The sequence below is a fragment of the Rhipicephalus microplus genome, chromosome 1 (assembly GCF_043290135.1).
Source record: "Rhipicephalus microplus isolate Deutch F79 chromosome 1, USDA_Rmic, whole genome shotgun sequence".
Classification (NCBI taxonomy): Eukaryota; Metazoa; Arthropoda; class Arachnida; order Ixodida; family Ixodidae; genus Rhipicephalus; species Rhipicephalus microplus.
Window position 1 is genome coordinate 44,710,512 of NC_134700.1, and position 16,630 is coordinate 44,727,141.

General features: G+C 42.1%; 1 long non-coding RNA gene across 1 annotated transcript; it reads left to right on the top strand.

Annotated features, from left to right (window-relative positions):
* Positions 1-5,323: 5,323 nt before the first annotated feature.
* Positions 5,324-16,185, top strand: LOC142767785 (uncharacterized). The gene is made up of 2 exons (XR_012885128.1): positions 5,324-5,536; positions 12,918-16,185. It is a non-coding gene; the product is annotated as an uncharacterized LOC142767785 (long non-coding RNA).
* The last annotated feature ends 445 nt before the right edge of the window (positions 16,186-16,630 follow it).

Sequence of the window (16,630 nt, forward strand, 5' to 3'; positions counted from 1 at the left end):
GTATCCGATGGAGGCAAAAACGTTGTAGGCCCGTGTGCTCAGATTTGGGCGCAGGTTAAAGAACCCCAGGTGGTCAAAATTTCCGGAGCCCTCCACTACGGCGTCTCTCAAAATCATATGGTGGTTTTGGGACGTTAAACCCCATATATTGAAATCATTTTACACAGTTTGGATCAAAGTACAGTACAAGTTTTCGATATGTTGGAACCACATCAAATGCAAATTCTTTTGTATTAGTGTATATTGCTTCTAATTTGGCCTGTGACTGTATAGGTTGCAATGGCAACCAGAGGCTGGAAGAATTATTTGGAGGTTATGTTTCCAGACAAGTTTCATCGGACATTTCCCGTGTAGCAATTCTGGTGGGTGCACGACATGTACCCATGCTGTATTGTATTTCTTGCGGATGCACCCGGATAAGTGCAACATTGGGTTGCGCGATTAATCCTCTCTGTTTGCCGTTGAATTTGTTTCCAGTTTTGTACTCCCACATGCTGCACAGATAATATTCCTCACAGTTTGGGTGCCTCACATGGCAGCGTTGCTTAGAGAAAGCGTGCCATCACGCAACTGCCATCAACAGCTCAACGACATGGCACTGATGGTAGCGGGGATCGAGAGGATAGTGAGAGCGAGCGATATGGCTGCCTTCTCTGAAATTATGGTGCATATAGCTGGCCTTGTGGTGACCACCGCAAGAAGTAATTTACATGGGTTTAGAGTATACTGTGTGCCATTTATATGTCACACTTTTGAACGTGGTTTGGTCGAGTGCAGTCTGTCAGGCCTGCTTGTAGCATCAAGACTGCTTTCATTGAGTGTAGCACATATAACTTTGAGCCTACTTTTGTGTACTCCCACTAAAATAAAAATGGTCCTACATCGGCCAGGATTGCCAAGCTCGCTATAACTTCCGAAGGGTACTTGAATATAAAATTGTATTTCATTATCATCATCAGTGTAACTATGCCCCTGCGAGACAAAGGCTTCACCCATTGTTAGTTTATGCCTAATAAAAAGAACAAGAGTAGCATAAAAATATACAGACAATATCCTTTGCTTTGTGACAATATGTGAAATGGTACAAGATTGTCTGTCTTTCACATTATAATGCAGGATATTGCCACATTTGTCATAACACACAAATTTGTGTAATTTTTTGAGAGGCTATTTGTCTTTTTAAAGCATAATGACCCTGATTGCCAGCCACTGAAATGCACTCATGGTAAGTCTTTATTGATTCTGAAGAAACTGGTAGAGCGAATGTGTCCACTGGCTCCGTACGCAGTCAATATTTTTATGCCTTAGGTTCTATATCACACCAATTTATTTGTGCGCAGAAAATGATTCTTCCTGTTTTTTCAAGGATTCACGTTGCACCATTGAGGAACACGTGTGGAAACTTGGGCACCTCGCAACCATGGGGATTCACAGGACACCACCTGCAAAGTAATGCCTGCTATTAAAATACAAGTACAATTCTGCACAATACAATTAATCCAATAACATCTAGGCATTTCTTATCAGTTGTGAATGCGAAAGAACTGGAAACAACCAGTTTTGGCAGCCATAGCAGTAGCCTGTGTGTCAATGCTGCTTTTCCCCCGGCATTCAAAATTATTATGTTGTTTTCATACATTGATTTTCTTTCTGATGATCACTAAGACAAATATCGAAGCCAAGCAAGAACATGTACATAATATGTAGCTGAATCAGACAAGAAAACTGGAACTATCCAGTCCAGCAGCTTGATAGAGGGCCAGCCAATTGCATGGTTAAGATGGCCGAGTAGTAAGAGATTCCTGGTTGAGGTAGTGCCTGTTAGAGTGCTTTGCCTAATGACTTGTGTTATTAGGCAAAGCACTCTAACAAGCACTACCTAAACCTTCTTTTCTGTTTCATTGACACCAATTCGCGGCCATTTGTTCAAGCTAAGCGGAGCTAGTTGCGAACCAAACATTTTGTACTTTCAACTTGAATTTCTCACGTGGAGAGCAGAGCATTACCTTACTTCAGCTCAATGAGATGGCCCTTGATTTTCCGCATCTGTGATACATAGTGCGTATGAAAACGGCATTTCTCAGCGAACATCAACCTCTTTGTCTTTGCAGGGAGCAATTATATTTTTTCTAGTTTTTTGTGGTTTCTTTTTTTAAGTTTTTGTGGTTTCTTTTTACCTAGTATGTTGGACAGCACTACGACAGGGTGTCTAGTCAAGTTGTAATCGATTTTTAGGCATAATCTTTGTTGTAAATTTCAGTAAACAGACGTTCAAACTGATTGTCTCCTATCGGTGTCTATGGGTCTTATGACGACGCTATTGATGACGGGAAGGCACCTGCCTGAAGAAGAAATGCAAGTGCTTCCTACAAAAAATTGCTGCTGATCTTTCACATTCTGATGACCCTGAATTTATTGGCGATGATTCTTACAATGGCAGCCATGTGGAGCATGATAGTGAAGACAGCAATGGTTAACAAGATGCCTCAATTGGCACAATGCCTGAAACAAAGAGTGCGGTGAAGTGGAGGAGAAGAGCGTCAAAATAATGTGCATTGTCAAGTGGGAAGACAGTATGGTTCAATGACGGAAGGAAGAATGTGAACGGTAGCTTAGTGTAACAGAATTATGACTGAGGTCGACTTCATCAGCTGTTTTGTGTCCTACTGTCACAATTATTGAACAGAAGGAAGAACACTATCTGAATGTTCTCCCAGTTTTTGTATATAACATTCATGCTCTACTGAGTGGATGAAATCTAAGAGCAAGCAACGGTCTCGAAAACTTGAGTTGACCTAAAAACAAACACGGCAACATGTTTAACTGAAGTGTCAGCTGCTGTTTCTGATGAACAATGTAAAGGAGGAGAGGATGAAAAAGAAAAGTAAAGCAAGGAAATGTTTACTGGCCGACAGAGGCGCAAGATCACTCTCTCACCACCACACAACGTGAGATATGACGTTTAAGGCAACTTTCCTGCAAACCGTAAGCTTGGATGAAGAAGGAAAAGCAGAAAAATTTAGTATAGAGATATATCTAGAGCGAATTCTTCAAAGCGTGTTTTCTGTAGACTCCAGAACAGAAACTGCGTTGAGGGCTTCCACACCTGTTATGACCCAGAGGCTTCGTTTGGAGACAGCCATGTTTGGTCAGTTCTTTTTTGTTGTTGTTGATCAAAATTAACTTTTTTCCCCTCTTTTGCTGTATGCTAAAGACTGAAATAAAGAAGTCTGAAATAAACTTACCAGCAATTTTGTTTTGGGGACTGAGAAGGCTATTGTTCTTATGCAGGGCAACTAGGTGTCATCATTCAATAAAGAGAGTACATGTTTAAAAAATAACACATGCTCTTAAAATGACACATGTTTTTCGTTGACATAAGTTGTACCTACATTGGTACATATTTGTTGACCGTGGCCGACAGTGATCAAGACCAGCAATAGTTACATCATGAATCGGGTAATCCCTTGCTTTACATCGACAGCTTGAAACGTCATTAAGCGGGCAAGAAGGGATCCCAGGACAGCAACTTCAATATTAAAAAAATAATATTGACGATGAAATCATCAATATCAGTGATATTAATGATAAAATTGAGCTAAACAGTGGAATTTTCATGTGTAAGCCTGCGTGATGTCAGTTGTTTCTGATCTGATTTGTTCCTATTAAGGTTTTAAATAAAGAAGCAACCCACAAATTAGATGAGCAGCGCCACAAAACACATGCAGTAAGAACAAGTAAACAAAACAAACACTTTCTCCCCTCCTCTATCAAGTGAACGAATTGGTCGAAGCGCAAACCTTTAGATATTTTCGCTCGACCACCATAGAAATAATAGTGCGTATGTGCTACGTTACGGTCTCGAATTTTATTCGGGCAAATTTTCATTCATGCCAGTTGGTTACCTTTACTACAAATGCATGACCTCCGAGATAAAAAAAATGTCCAAGGTAGCAAGAGTGTACTGACCCAACTTCTACGCTCCCGCGCCCTAAATGATCTAAAAAAGACCAGCAAGATTAAACAGTGTTAATAACAAATACAGAGAGCCCCTATACGCGACAAAATTGAGGCAAAGTCACAAAAATATCGGCAGAAGTAGCGTTCGTCAGTTTTGGCGACTACGTTTACAAGTCTGGCAACCAGTCACAGTTGTCGCCGCTTTAGCCCACATGATGGAGGAAGGAAAAACCAAGGAGAATCCCTATGCTATCCCAATGCATTGCGAGAAGTGTGGCGGAAGGGACGTCAAACTTATGGGGCTAACAAAACAGCCGACACTCCGCGGCGTCCTCTCAGCGCTGTCTCGCTTATATAGTCCCGGCGTTAACTTGACGCGTATTGTATGGTTTGCATGCAGTAAAATGTTGCGAGCACACCTTTCCCAGACTGTTCATGCGTGGCAGGCCCGAGCGCGGCATGCTGAAATACTTCGTGGAGTGTTTTTGTGCGATGGCACAGAAAGCACCAGTACGTGTCGGAATGAAAATCATTCAGCCCCTGCATCATCGTATTCGAACTCACCCGGCAGTGACTTACGCGTTCTGCTCACCGCAAGGCTTTTTGTCTCTCACTCTCTCTCTTAGCCATATTTTCTGATCTACGGGCCTATTAGCAGTTCTTTGCTCGTATATAGTGTCAGTGTGGCAATGCACGATTTTATAGGTAGCTTCGTAGCTATTCTATGCTACGCTGCATCATAGTACTTGACGTACTTCACGTCGGTAAGAAGGCACAGCTGTATTGTATACGTGATCGTGCACGTAAAGTGTGTATTTCCAGGGCGCACACAACTAACACGCAGCGAGCGCACAACGTACAATGCATACACACTTAGCCCGGCAACAAGAAAAGTTTATTGTCCTTCCGCATGAACGACACAACTTCTAAAAACGTGACACGATGCACACAACAGTAAAGCGAAAGTTCGCGTGTGTTTTCAGTTGACACAATGAGTAAGAACCAACAGAGCGTACAGCTGAGAGCTCCGCATGCAAATGCCATCAACAGTGAAGCGAGCATACGTGAAAAGTGCCACCAGGTACATCCGGCCGTGCACGTGATTCGCACCGAGTATACACTACAGCTGGCATCGCACAGCTCTTCTAAAAAAAACACGCAAAAGAAGCAGCATTCGTGGACTGACTCGCTGCCGGCAGAGAACGCCGCTTCCAAGGCCGCTGCAGCGGCTGGTCACCGGAAAACGCGAAGTGTTTATCTGCTTTTCCGCTAGGAGGTAGTGCGAGTGTTTGCAATGCGGCGGCTTCACGAATATGACGTCTGGCCTCTCCTATATTTTTCCTTCCTCCATGGCCCACGCTATGTTGAGGTCTATTTGTTTCATGCCCTTTTTCTGTGTACATGTGCTTGTGAACCGACCAGCGATCACGATCGCATTTACGTAAATCGCGTGCTTCTTTTTATTCATACTGCCATGTTTATTGTTCAGGACTGTGTTACGCAATTGCCAACGTTGTCGAAATACATTACGCTTGCCTTATGCGATTCCGTGAAGCGTCACCGTCGACAGCGTGAGGTACGTAAACAGTGTTTATATATGTGTGTATATTTTGTCAATGACGCAGTTCCTAATTATACATGTCATTGCATCGCTGTTTGATTGCTGTTCGATCATTGCATCACTGCTCGGAGGTTTTGCTTGACAGCGAATCACTAGCGTAATCGCACGAAAAAGAAAACGAAGTCGCAACGCATAATTTACCGGTAGGAAACGTAGAATTGAGTCCGGATTCTTGAATGGCGCAAGTTTCGAAATGGTTCCGGGATCTCCAATAAGGTGCTTGCGATCAAATTTAAACAAATTTAAATGTGACGACCTTCACAAAAGACAAAGTGTTCACAGTGTACTTATATTTATGGTTTCGTTTGAAAAATTGAGAAAGTTTCGGCTCTGTGTGCGTCTTCCTCCCTACATGCTTAGTTTATTTTGCGCTGTTCACACGCACGCACACACAAAAATTTGGCGCAGCTAACCACCTTTATGATAGTGTAATTAAGTTTTTTTTCGTCTTAAAAACGATTGACCTCTACAGTGCTGTTATAGCAATTCTAGTTGAACCAAGCATCAAAACTGGCTATTTATCGTCTTCTTGAGCATTTATGCTCATGCAATAATGACACTGCAGAGTTCACAGCTTTATATTGCCTGACAACATGAAAGAATTTCAAGTGCAGATGTCATTTATGATTAAGGAAGTTAAAGGATGTTATCAACGTTGCCTTGAACAATCTAGAATCAAACAAAAACATCAACATGATTTATGTCAAGTTCAATTGTGACCTAGTTCAGGTACATACCGATCTCATTCATACACTGTGTCAACAGCAACTATACTAAACACGCTGCAAGAAAGTTTATCAAAAAGTATACCCATTTTTTGATGGGCTGCACAAACTGAGGCCAGTCTATGAAAAGCTTCAATGTTATAAAAACACGTTGCAGGCATTTCGTTGATTTATTTGGCATATCACTGGCTAAATAAAGTGGAAAGTAGATACGACGTTAACGTTGTTTTTTGAGCCTGCCAATAAGCTAGATAATAATTTGAGCAGCTGTGCAGAGAATGAATGACAGATGAGAAGCAGACTGACATCTTTTTTTAAAACGCACTGACGAATTCACTAATTGCCATATAGGTGTGGCTCATAAGTTTACTTTTAGTTGCAGCCACTTCCATGTAGAGGGGATGGGCTGCTGTATTAATCGGGGTTAAATGAAATACAACAGTTCGCTATCCGGAAGCTAACCTTATAATCTATGTTGACATTGTTAAGAGTAAGTGCATGCTGCAATTCGATGAATGTGCAGTTTTGTACAGGTACAGGAATGAAGAACGCATCGGACTATTGAGGCTTGGCATATCAATAACAGTGGTAGCTCATGCATGAATTAACAGTCTATCAACCAACACAAAAGGAAATCAAATGCCATAACAGTTATCATGTACATAGACTCGCATGCATGCTGGATTGATAGGTCGACCTATTGCTTGTGCATGCAGAGATAAGTTTTCACGTATTCTTTTTTTTTTTTTGCCACTATGCACCTTTGAAATTGTTAGACAGTGTTAATGGTATTGTGACATCTTTCTTGGGTTTGTGCTCACATGTCTAGTCAGAATGAACGCTTATCCAGTAGCCTAGCTTTCTCTCATCCTAACCAGTACGTTGCGCAACATAGCAGAGAAGCTTTCATGCTACACTATGGAGTTGTTTCATTCACAGTTCGTAGTCGTAGACTTTCATGCGCACCATAATCAGAGCTGAAAATTGCAGTACGTATGCTATTACCTAACTCTGCTGTCTTTTCTGCTTACAACATGAGAAGAAGTGACACTGAGAAGCCGCACTGAATTTATTTATTTTATTTTTATTTACATAATACTGCAGGCCCAGTGAAGGGCCCAAGCAGGAGGGACGTATTTACAAAGCTCGTAATAAGGACAACAGAAGATCAAGAACATGAAAAGCGCGAAGAATAAGGACATAACTCAAACAATGAATAAGAAAGACATTTAACACTTTAACGATAGAGGTCAAGATACAATATGTTCAATTGAGTCTATGCTATTTATGAATAATGCTGGTAATTGATTCCATTCGGTTACAGTGCGCGGGGAAAAGGAGAATTTGAAAATGTTAGTTCTAGCATTGAAGGGCGTTAGAGAGTCGGCATGCCGGTGTCTTGTTCTGCGAGTGGTGAGTGGTTGGATGTATTGTTCTGGTCTCATTGACAATTTGTTATTCTTTAGAAGATAAAGAAATTTTAATCTTTGGATATTACGTCTTAGTTCTAAGGTTGGTATGTTATGGTCTCTCATGAGTTGGGTTGGGGAATCGCTCGAACGGTATTTAGAGTAAACAAACCGAACCGCTTTATGCTGAATCATCTCAAGTGCATGAATGTTAGTTTTTATGTAAGGGTCCCAGATTATACATGCATACTCCAATTTAGGTCTTACAATAGATGTATAGGCTAGCATTCTAACACTTGCAGGAGCATGTTTGAGCTTATGTCTTAAAAGGCTCAGTTTACGAAAGGATGACGCACAAATGTCTGAAATGTGCTTGTTCCAACTTAAAGTGTTTGTTATGGTAAGACCCAGGTACTTATATTCTGTAACTTCGTTCAAAGGTTGTCCTGAAAGGTTGTAAGGGAAGGATAGAGAATTTTTCTTATTGGTTATTTTCATAAAAACTAATTTGTCGGCATTTAGGTTCATATTCTACTTAGTACACCAGTCATATATATTACAAAGATTGGAATTCAATACTGATTGGTCTTCTCGGCATGTTATTTCATTAAATAATACACAATCATCTGCAAACAGCCTTATTTGAACAGGGCCAGTAATTACATCCACAATATCGTTAACGTTTATGAGAAACAACAAAGGACCTAAGACACTTCCTTGCGGGACACCAGATGACACGGGGAGGGATTGTGAACAGTCATTATCAATGCGAACGAATTGCTTGCGGTTACTCATGTACGAGGATATCCAGTTAACTATAAATGCAGGAAGACCAGTAAATTGTAATTTATTGATAAGGTGAACATGGGAAACAACATCAAAAGCTTTAGAGAAATCTAGAAAAATAGCATCTACTTGGCCCGACTTGTCAAGAATGGCGGCAAAACTGTGAACAACCGATGTTAATTGCGTTACTGTAGAGAAACCTTTTTTAAAACCATGTTGAACAGAAGAAAGCAAATTACGGTCATGTGAAAATTTGTGAATGTATTTAGCTATGATATGCTCAAGAAGTTTGCAACACGATGATGTCATTGAAATTGGCCTGTAATTACAAGGGCATGCAGGGTCACCTTTTTTGAAGACGGGTACCAAGCGGGCTATTTTTCAGTCAGGAGGTACAATTGCGGTTGAAAGAGATGCGCGAAAAATTATAACCAGAAATTGAGCCAACATCTCGGCATAACGACGAAGAAAAATATTGGGCAATATGTCCGGGCCTGGGGAAGCTTTTGTTTTAAGGTTAAGGAGCAATGAAACAACACCAGGTAAAGATATAAAGTCATCATCGGGAGCTGAAGGCACAAGGATTGTAGGCATGGGATCACTAAACTCGCTCACGATCCTAAACTCTAAGAAATGTCGTTTTGGTTAAACAGAGACATTAGTACTTGGACATATCGTTGACAAAAATGTAGTAAGGCCAGACCCACGAAAAATCGAGGCTGTCAGCTCTTTCGAACCGCCAAAATTGATGTGGGAATTGACGAGCTTCCTGGGCCTATGCTTATTTTTGTCGTTTTGTTTCGAGGTTAGCCGACGTGGTGCATCCCCTAACATGTCTTCTTCAAAAGGGTGTCCCTTTCAACTGGGCTTCAGCTTGCAACGATGCGTTCCGCCAGCTTAAGTTTCCAGTAACGTCGTGGCCCATACTGCGTCACTTGAATGCGTCCTTGTCTACGAAAGTACATGCGGATGCTAGTGGCATCGGCATTGGTGCTGTACTTGTGCAGCGTCATCAAGGAGCTGAGCACATAGTGGCTTATGCCAGTCGCTCTTCCAACAAAGCTGAGCGCAACTATACCGTAACAGAAAAAGAATGCTTGGCAGCTGTTTTTGCGGTACACAAATTTTGACCTTATATTTATGGACGTCCGTTCACTATCCTTACCGACCATCCCGCTTTAAGCTGGCTGGTGAATCTTCGTGACACGACTGGTCGACTGGCGCGTTGGGCCGTTCGACTTCAGGAGTACAACTTCGTCATCTCGTTCAAGTCTTGACGCCGCCACGCAGATGACGACTGTCTCTCCCGCTTTACCCTGAAGTTGACTGAGTGTGAAGAAGACAGTTTTGACGACTGCCTTGCCTCCATTTCTTCCACATTCCCAGGCTTAATTACTTTCAAGAAAGAACAAGAGGCTGAAATTAGCTTGGAGTCATTACTTGTCGCGGCATCGCGTCCTCGAGCCACCGGCCGCTTTTGTGTCGATGATGGCCTTCCATACAAGACAATATATTAGGAAGGCGCACGCTTCCTTCTAGTAGTACCACATAGTCTACAATTTGACATACTGGAAGCCATGCGTGACGATGCAACAGCTGGTTATCCGGGGTTCATCAGAACTTTGAGTAGGACACAAAAGCGCTTTTACTGGCCCAAAGTGCGGGACACAGTCAAGCACTATGTCACATGTTACGAACAATGCCAAGACTACAAGTGGCCTACGACTCCTCCACCAGGCCTTCTCCATCCACTGCCACGTCCTCATCTACCATTTGATAAAATTGGTATCAATCTTTTGGGCCCATTTCCACACTCGTCTAACAACAATCGATGGGCGATAGCATGCGTCGACCATCTGACTCGTTACGCAGAAACTGCGGTGATACCATCCGCGTCAGTGGCGTGCATGATCATGTTTTTGCTTAGATTCATCATTCTTTGCCACGGCCCTCTCAGAGTGATCATTAGTGACCGTGGTCGTGAGTTCTTTGCGGACGCTGTCGAAGAACTGATTCGTCAGTGCGATTCGCAGTTCCGCCATTCATTCCCTTACCACCCTCAGACGAATGGGCTCATAGAACGTACGAACAGAACTCTGACTAACCGGCTGGCCATGTACGTATCATCTGACCACAAGGACTGGGATGACGTTTTCCCCTTCATTATCTATGCGTATAACACGGTCAAACATAAGACAACCCATTACAGTATTTTTTACCTCCTTTGCGCACGTTCACCGTTAAGCTGCATCGCTATTATTCTACCATTTGACAACCATAGCGAATACTTTGTCTCCAAGCCACTCTGCCTAGCCGAAGAATCCCGGCGTATTGCTGGTCTTCATACTGTGGCTTCGCAACACCGATCGAAGGAAAGCTATGACAGTCGCCATCAGTCTGTCGCATACTGCAAAGGAGACTTTGTGTGGTTGTGGATGCCACAATGTAAACGAGGCCTATGCGAGAAGTTTTTACCCCAGTAGAGTGGCCCATTCGTCATTGTTGATCGCTTGAGCAATTTTACATACGTCGTAGCACGGCTGACAACAGCTGGCAACCAGTCAAACTGGACCCAGCTGGTACATGTCGCTCGCCTTAAACGGTTTCACCCTAAACATTTCGAGTGATTCATACTCGCCCAGCGGGCTTCGTCTGGGAGCCAGGAAATGCAACGGGTATGAGCCCAAACAGGAGAAAGACATGAACTGGTGCAGATACCGACGCCATTATTACCTCACCACCAACCTCGCCCTGCTAATAGACACCCCTTGACTTTAACCGCAACAATATGAATATCCGCAGGGTGCGAAAGTGCATACACAGTTGAGAAATGAAAAGTCTTTGCATGGGCCATTAGTGATTATGCCAGTAATGAATTAACGAGCTGCGCACGTTGTGTTGGTGCATATCCAATAGCACTTAAATTCAGCACTTGAACGTTCATTCAAACCAGATAAGGAGAATTGCCGTTTCTTTAAATCCGGACAACCGGCTTTTAAAGCCGGATTCATTTTTCTCCGGTTTAACTCGAAAGCCGGTTTGGCGGATAGTTGCAAGCCCTATTAGAATGTGCCAGATATCTGCAACAACTGTTCTGTGCTGCCGTGATATATCTTAGTGATGCAATGTGGCCCCACCAATCTGGTCTCACATTTACAGCCACGGTAACACGGTATGCTTAAGCCGAGATGTGTAAACAAAGTGAAATTTCCTAATGTTGCCTTCAAATATTTGCTTGACGATGCGAAGCACTTTCGAAAGTGCTAGTAAGTTTGGTTACTTTGCCAACACACTGAGAAAAGTTAGTATGTTAGCCTAATTGTTGCCTTGTGCAACAGAGCTGTTGGTCAGTCGCTGTTCTTTGCATGTTACTGTAATGTGGTGTCGCATCACTAAAATTTTGTGTTACACTTTCTACACAGTGACGTCAGTCAGAGTCGCACTAAAGAGGGTTTTCAACCGCGAGAATGAATATTTAGGCACACTTTGGAAGTTAATTAGGCTATGTTCTAAACCTTTGCAAAGTTCAACACTTTGTGCTGAGTGTCCTTGCGTACGAAGGAAGCCTACAGAAGGCTTCTTAGGGCCTCTAAATTCGGTGGCACCACCCAATCAACATAGTGTTTAAGGTGCTTCAAAAAAGTTTCTGAAAACGCTTTAATGTTGGAAAAACTTTTTATTTACTTGCTTCCTTACTGATTACTCTTTCTGTAGTAGAAAACAATGTACAATACTAAAGACATTAATTATGACTACTCAAAGAATAAACTAACTCTTTAATTGGTGGCAACAAGTAGTCAAGTCAATTAGGGAATTGGTCCTTCCTGTTAAGAACCCACCGCTACTTTGACACGGGTAAAATTTTTCTGCATAATTGCCATGACCTTGTGCGGTTTGACAGTATGAATGCGCAGTGTGCGACTGAACACGTAACTGAGCAAAAAACTGAAAAAAGTGCCGTGCTCTTAAACGGCGACTCCGGCAATTTTCCTTGGTAAATGGATCTCAATAAAATTCACTGGGTACGTTCCTTTGCACATTTCATTCATTTATGCCAATTTACATGCTTGAGAGACGCGCTGATTGTATGCACATGAATATTAAAGATTGCCTCGAAACGCTCACCTGGCTTGCTGTATTAATATCCTTCGAATAAATACACAGAAACACAATCTGGGCATTAAGGCTGGCGTTAACTTCATGGTAACACTATTTGATGACGGAAGACCTAAGGTACGACGTGGCAATATAGTCTAGAACACTAAAATGCTTCGATCGAAGGTTTTTCAACAGCCTTGATTATCCAGGGGACTACTGCCAGCTCAGATTTTTAAGTGCAGAGGCATTTGAGCAAGCGATCAGAGCCTGCGGACTGCTGTATTTCGATCTTCTAATCTGTCTACCTTTCCTACACAGGCCTCGCTGCTGTATCTACGGGTCGGTTGCATATCGCCCTCCTGGTGAACCGGCAATCCCGAAACTTCAACACGTGTTCTGCAAGCAACTGGATTCTATCTACTACTGCTATCTGCTGTCTCCGCCACTGGTGTCGCTGCTGTGCCTGTATTCAGGATACTTATGCTGCCCCGTGGCCATCCAGCAGCATCATTTGAGCGAACGATCAGAGCCTGCGGACGGCTGTATTTCGATTTTCTAATCCGTCTACCTTTACTACACAGGTGATTAGAGTGCTTAATTTTTACATTTTATTTTATTTTTCCTCGTGACGGCAGTGCTCTGATCGCTCGTTTTGATATGGCTCCTACCGTTGCATCGCTTTCCAAAGAGTTTAAAAGCTTTAAGGTGTCAATTGGAAAAAAATTAGTTACCGTTCATAACACGTTGGATGTAAAATCTGCAGTGACTGGATGTCATCTTGAAAGTGTGAACAAACTGCAATCTGAGATCGATGACATCAAGAAAGCCATGAATTTCATGAGCATTAAGTTTGAGGCTGCCAAGTCGAAAGACAGTGGCGTCATATCTGACAATAAGCACCTAAAAGAAAATAATCAGATGCTGCTGCAAGAGATTAGACATTTGGAATAGTACTCTCACCTCAATAATTTGGAAATAAGAGGTTTTCCAACAACGCAAGGCAAAAACTGCAGAAACATTGTTGAGCTTCTCGGCGAAAAGGTTTGTTGCCCTATTAAACCTGAGGACATCGATACTGTACGCAGAGTACCAACGCACGACATAAATAACAAAAACATCATTGTGCGCTTCGGCTCGCGCGACATGCGCACAGAGTTTCTGAAGAAGGCTCGGAAGTTCCGCCCAAAAACAGACTTGGTTGGTTTTTCGGCAGCGCAGGAAAAGCCTATATACGTTAATGAGCACCTGACGTCTGATGATAAGCGGCTGTTTTCTAAAGCACTTGCATTCAAGAAACAAATGAAGTGGGCTTTTCTGTGGACTGACAATTGTGTTATTAAGGCAGGAAAAACTCTCGATAGTGTGGTGCACAGAATTGTCAGTGATGTTGATCTACATGTGTTCAACGCATAGGCGTGAAATAATGTTAAGCTTGGAGAAAAGAAAACACGATGGTTTAATTTCCTCCGGGTGACTTTAATAACATTTCTTCGCAGAACTAGGGTTTTTCTTCGATTCACTTCAATGCTCGTAGCCTTCCTAAAAACCATGACAGTTTTACCGCTCTACTAGCTTCCCTTAATCATCAGTTCTCGGCTATCTGTTGCTCCGAAACTTGGTTATCACTTGGTCATGGTGACTTGTATGGCTTTCCCGGTTATATAAGCGAATATTCTCACCGAACTGTATATTGTCTTGGTGGCTCTGCCATTTTTATATCAAACAACAATCTGTATAAAAGGCGCAATGATTTAAACGTAACTGTGGCGAAATGTGAATCTCTTTGGCTGGAAGTTGATCTGCCGGGTCTTTGTCAGAATCAACGAAAAACTATTCTTGCTACTGTCTATCGATCCCCTTCCAGTGACCCCTCTGCTTTTTGTAATGCGCTTCATCACTTGCTCGATAACTTTACTGCTGAGCGCAGGAATATAATAATAGTGACTATATTCGTCTAACCATTCTGCTCTCGAGTATAATACTTGTTTTTATAGTTTTGGGTTTGAAACGTTAATATCTGTACCAACACGCTGTTCTGATAACGGCTCACAGTCATCACTCGATTATATACTCACGAACATTGATGACGTCAGTCATGCTGGTGTCATTTAGAGTGACATCACTGATCACTTTCCTGTAATACTATATCTTGAACAGGTCATCACTTGTAGCAACGTAATACGTCAAAAGTATTGCCTTGATTCAGACAAGTGCTGCATGCTCATTGCCGATGAGCATTGGTCCAGTGTATATGCCGCGAATGCTCCTAAACAGGCCTTGACCACGTTCTACGACGCTGTTTATTCAGCAGATGAGCGTTCAACTACATTGCAATAATCTAACAGACGCTAATTCCCCCCACGATGCCCTTGGTTATCACAATGACTGATACAATCTTTTCGCAAAAAAAGAACAACTTATATAAAAAGACGAAACGTCAGCCTTTTATTTCACGCTTGAAATAACGCTATAAAACTTACTCCAGCACATTGGCTTCACTTTTAAGAAAGGTGAAACAAGGTTATTATGAGCGGGAACTGCAGAATTGTGGACGTAACTCAGGGAAAAATTGGCAGCTTTTAAAAGAATTTTTGAATTGCACTCAGTCACGCAGAAAAGTGACCTCTATTCGTGTCGACAACGTCACCCTCACTGTGGCCAGTGACGTGGCCGACGCCTTTATTGTACACTTTTTAACTAGCCTTGCAGTCCCCTCCGCCTCAGACTATGTACCTCCGTTTTCTCACAGCCCTCAGGCGATCTTTCTTTTTCCTACTTTTGTGCTTCTGAAATTTCCTCAATTATTTCGGGATTAAAAGCTACCGGAGCTGGGTTAGACAACATCCATTCAAAGCACATTAAACTTGTAAGATCTCTTGTAGCGCCTATATTAAGCCACGTTTTTAACCGCTGTTTGAAGAACGGTGTTTTCCCGGATAAATTAAAAGTTGCGAAGGTAGTGCCAGTATTTAAAAAAGGTGATACCCTCAGCATGTGCAATTACAGGCCCATATCTGTCCTTCCCTTCCTGGATAAAATTTCGGAAAAATTAATTGAAATAAGAATATCTAAATATTTAAGGAAATTTGACATACTTTCTCCTTGTCAGTTTGGTTTTAGGGCTAGTCTTTCCACTGATACTGCAATTGCTTGTTTCACTGACAAAATCAGGTTATTCAATAGGATCTGTCTTCGTCGACTTTACTAAAGCAATTGATAGTATTGATCATTTAATCCTATTTTGCAAACTTCAGTACTGTGGAATAACTGGTCCCTCATTAACGCTATTACAGAGCTTTCTTCTTAATAGTTTTCAGGTGGTCTCGGTCGAAAATTTTACATCCAATCCCAACCCCATTATTATAGGTGTTCCGCAACGTTCAATTTTGGGTCCGTTATTATTTTGATATTCATAAATGATTTACCACGCTGCCCTTATTATTCTTCTTGTTTACTTTACGCTGATGACTTGACTCTCTTTTCTCATCACTTGGATTTAGCGACTCTCGTGTCAAGGCTTCAAGCTGACCATAATTGTCTTTTTGACTGGTGCAACTATAATAAATTGTTGATTAATCCTTCTGCAGTGGATGCGTGTGCCGCCGGTTAATGAACGACTAGACAACTTGAGTGCCCATCGGTACAAAAGCCCCTTTATTCCAACTTGAGCATGCTTATATCCATAAACAACACTGGCGCCACCTGCGGAAGTGATCGTGGAACCGAAATCAAACAGACCAATATACAACACATTCCCTTCCTTAACAACAACTATATGGATTAGTGATTTACCAGTTTAGTGTGTTAGCACATATGCAAAAAACACTATACAAAAATACAACCTGTACAATGAATGTAACTATTTAGTACTACGAAAATCACACAATTTACAAAAGGAATCCACCACACTGGATACGTCCGCTTCATTCACTTTAGCACAACTCTTGCTACACCTTGTAGCCATACCACTCTGGTAGTAGTCTCTTTCTTGGTGGTTGCACCCTGCGTTGTTGTGTGACTGCTCCTGGAGA